Source organism: Dermochelys coriacea, chromosome 8, assembly GCF_009764565.3.
Source record: "Dermochelys coriacea isolate rDerCor1 chromosome 8, rDerCor1.pri.v4, whole genome shotgun sequence".
In the NCBI taxonomy this organism is placed as follows: Eukaryota; Metazoa; Chordata; order Testudines; family Dermochelyidae; genus Dermochelys; species Dermochelys coriacea.
Window position 1 is genome coordinate 37705369 of NC_050075.1, and position 4767 is coordinate 37710135.

Below are 4767 nucleotides of genomic sequence, written 5' to 3' on the forward strand. Positions count from 1 at the left end.
TCCCAGGGTCACTGCCCTTGATATCAGCAGATCCTTGATTGCATTGGCTACTTGCATCACAACAACCCCCACAGTAGATTTGCCCACTCCAAATTGATTCCTGACTGACCGGTAGCTGTCTGGTGTTGCAAGCTTCCACAGGGCTATTGCCACTCGCTTCTCAACTGTGAGGGCTGCTCTCATCTTGGTATTCTTTGCCACAGGGCAGGGAAAAGAAAGTCACAAAGTTCCATGAAAGTGCCCTTACGCATGCGAAAGTTTCGCAGCCACTGGGAATCGTCCCAGGCGTGCAACACTATGCAGTCCCACCAGTCTGTGCTTGTTTCCTGAGCCCAGAATCGGTGTTCTACCACATGAACCTGCCCCATTAGCACCATGATGCCCACATTGGCAGGGCCCATGCTTTGAGAGAAGTCTGTGTCCATGTACTCATCACTCTGGTCACCGCGCTGATGTTGCCTACTCGCCCGGTTTCACTTTGCCAGGTTCTGGTGCTGCATATACTGCTGGATAATGCGTGTGGTGTTTAATGTGCTCCTAATTGCCAAAGTGATCTGAGTGGGCTCCATGCTTGCTGTGGTATGGTATCTGCACAGAAAAAAGGCACGGAACGATTGTCTGCTGTTGCCCTGATGGAGGGTGGGGTGACTGACAACATGGCTTACAGGGTTGGCTTACAGGGAATTAAAATCAACAAAGGGGGTGGCTTTGCGAGAAACTGAATGGCTGCCTCAAGGATAGAACTCAAAACCTCAAGGATAGAGCTCAAAACTGGGTTTAGCAGGCCATCGATTTCACAGAGGGAGGGAGGAGAAAATGAATACAAAACAAATCTGGTCTATTTCTTGTTTTGAGCCACTTCATCTATCTTTATACATCTTGCTGGTAGCAGACCGTGCAGTATGACCGCTAGCCATTGTCACCTCCTGGGTGCTCGGCAGAAGACGGTGCAGTATGACTACTGGCCATCATCTTCTGCTGGCTGCAAATTAAAAGACAGTGCACTACCAGAAGGACTCAATCGCCATGAGACGAAACAAGAGAAATGACCTGGCTGAGTGACTCCCATGTTTGCCCAGGAGCCCGATTAAAAGAGCACCCAGGACTACGTCGACGACGGCTACCAGTCATACTGCACTGTCTGCTGCCAAAAGGCAATAAATGCTGCTGGGTAGCAATGCAGTACCATGTCCGACAGCACCCAGGAGACATACAGTGACGGTTAGCTGAGCGGGCTCCATGCTTGCCATGGTATGGCATCTGCACAGGTAACTCAAGAAAAAAGGTGCAAAACAATTGTCTGCCCTTGCTTTTACGGAGGGAGGGAGGGAACGGGGGCCTGACGATATGAACCCAGAACCACCAGCGACAATGTTTTAGCCCCATCAGGCACTGGGATTTCTACCCAGAATTCAAATGGGCGGTGGAGACTGCGGGAACTGTGGGATAGCTACCCACAGTGCAAAGCTCCGGAAGTCGACTGTTGCCTCGGTACTGTGGACACAGTCCGCCGACTACATGCACTTAGAGCATTTGTGTGGGGACACACACACTCGACTGTATAAAAATGCTTTCTACAAAACTGACTTCTATAAATTCGACCTAATTTCGTAGTGTAGACATATCCTTAGTGACATTGAATTCTCATGTGATGGTATTCAGTCTTTCAACTTCCTCCAACCTCTGTTGATGCTCCATCCTGATTAATCAGAGAGAACTGATGCATTTGCAGTACGTTTGTTCAAAATGAAGCAGGGTGCACAGTACAGAGATTGTTTTTCCGTTCTCCAGAATAACCAGTCTCTTGTGCAAGTCTCACCATTAGGAAGAATTTTTGTCAGCAGATGAGTAGGGAAAGCATGATTATCAGCATCTCATAGAGTGTTACTTGGAATTTCAAAATAACTAATTTGAAGAAAAGCTTGCATTTGGGCAACATTGCTCTTGTCAATAATTCCAATGTCAGTCACAGTGAAACCTGTAGTACTCATGAATTGCTCTTGCTGTGTAAGATCTACATCAGAGATTCTCAAACTGGGGGTCAAGACCCCTCAGGGGGTCATGACGTTATTACATGGGGGGTCGTGAGCTGTCAGCTTTCACCCCAAATCCTGCTTTGCCTCCGGCATTTATAATGGTGTTAAATATGTAAAAAAGTGTTTTTAATTTATAAGGGGGGGGTTGCACACAGAGGCTTGCACACAGAGGTTTTCTTCCTCCCTTCCCCCCCTCCCCTACTGGTAATAGATCATCTTAAGTGATCACTCTCCTTACAGTGTATATGATAAAACCCATTGTTTCATGTTCTCTGTGTGTGTATATAAATCTTCCCACTGTATTTTCCACTGAATGCATCCGATGAAGTGAGCTGTAGCTCACGAAAGCTTATGCTCAAATACATTTGTTAGTCTGCCACAAGTACTCCTTTTCTTTTTGCGAATACAGACTAACACGGCTGCTACTCTGAAATATGTGAAAGGAGTCACCAATACAAAAGTTTGAGAATCACTGATCTACATCTTCCTGTTGCTGTTGCGTTTCTTGATCATACACAGGATCTTCAGCTGCATCTGTTACTGTTGGCACATCTCCTTCTTGACTACTGTCCTCATGTTCAGGTATTGGCATTGAAATATCACCTGTTGCAGTTGCAGAGTTTTCATTATCTGTAGCATTGTTTGTTGGGTAAGGTGTGTTTTTCAGTGGTTTGAGAAATGAAGTTATTGGCTTTGAGCTCTTATCTGCTGCATCACTCAGTTGTTTTTGCGGTCTCTTGCTTGCACCACTTTCAAATCTCCTCTTCATAGTGATCTATCTGGTCAATACGTAGCCTATCCACAGCTGAAATGTTCTGCTGTAAATAAGTAGCTTATCTACACTTGAAATCTTCTACTGTAAACATGTACACAAATGCTGAATGGTACACAAATGCTGAAAAGACTTAAAATGAAGGAATACTAATTAAGAACACAAAATGAAACAGACAGGTTATTATCCTTATCATGGAAACAAAACTCAAGCATGCAAGATATAATATAACAGGCTGAGCTGAAGACAAAGGGATGACATATACATATCTATCTATCTATCTATCTATCTATCTATCTATCTATCTATCTATCTATATAGTAAACACAGACATGGGTATAGACAGAGAGATAATGTCCAAAAATTTCAAACGTGTGTCCTCACAAAACTCACTGTACGAGATTGTCCTCACAAATTTTCACCTTGCATCTGGGCCTATAGACTATGAAAGCCTATGATGATGGCCAACCTACCAAGCTATGGCTCAACCAACCAACCAGTCACCTCTTTTAGCTACCATATGAAGATAATAATGAGGAACTCTCACACATAAATAATCCCTTAGTCAACTAGATATAAAACGATAAGGATACTAAAATGTAACAATTCTCTACCATTCAATACACACTTGATCCAGCATCAGCCACTAGTAGTGGTTTGTTTATATAATCATCTGATCTGAGAAGACATGTTGATCGTTGTCTAATTGCCATCAGAACTGATATGTTTTATGAACATTTTAAACTCTTTAATATGACAAAATATATCAGTTAACAAAAAAATGATGTCTTTTACCAATCACATCTCTTATATGCTTAAATTTACAGCTCTAAGCTGAGAGAGTGTGTCACATTTTGGTCCGATAGGGATGCGCATAAAAACAAGTTGCAAAACTAATCAAATGCCAAAAAAGTAACAAGTGTCTAAATTTGAGGCCCCCTTTGAGCTTGAGGCCCTTGCCAAATGGACCTCCTGTCCCCCCCTCCCATTGGTCCTACTTAGTGAAGCACCAGGCCACCAGGCAGCTTCAGTGCTACTTTGCAGACTAAGGGTTTCTAGGCTAATTTAATTCTATCTTGGTATTTACAGTCTTTGAAATAAAGAAAAAAATTGTATATGGTGAATATGTAGAAGATGGAAAATATTTGGAAGGCAGGGATATGGAAGAACACTCTGAATGTCAGGATCTATGAAAAATGTAACAGAATTTCACTTTTTTCAGCAGTGATCTCCTAAAGTGTCTCTCACTTACATTCATACTAAAGCAAAATACAGATTTTTTCCTGGTCAAAACATTCTACTAAATGAATGATCTGCAGGTTTCCATGGCTTCTTTCATGTCTTTCTTGTCTTCACCGAAAACAACGTATGTTTTTGTTCTAACGCTGTTTTACCGCCAACTTTTCCCTTTTACTTTGACCCCTCCCGCTAAACGTTAACACTTGGTTTAAACCCTCACCCTTCCCCTAGAACTAAACCAAGACCCAAATTGTAACCCTAACATTTATCCTAGATCTTTATTCCCAACCTCATTTTACAGCTAGCCCCTCATCTTAAACCCTAACCCTTATTTTAAAGAAGACCTACAGTGACAGGGATTGTGAAGCAGCTCTTTGTAAAGTGCTTTGAAGATGTAAAACACTCAATAGAGGCTGAATCTTTCCTGGTGAAGCTATCCCGCACACGGGCTTATTTTTCAAGATAAGGTGTTTTAAGTAGCATTCTTCGGAGAGATGCTTTTGGTTTATTTAGTAGTATAAACAAAGAGCTCGTGTTCTCCCTGCTGTAGATGGAAAAGCCCATCTCAGCGCATTCAAGTTTAATGCAGTGCTGCTGACAGTTCCCAGATCGGTTGCCCTGGGGTCTGATTGAAGTCACTTTGTCCAGCCCCTGTATTGTCCCGGCGGCGGGAGGCCAAGCTGCCTCCCTCAATGTACCCCACCAGCTTTCCTCCAGCCT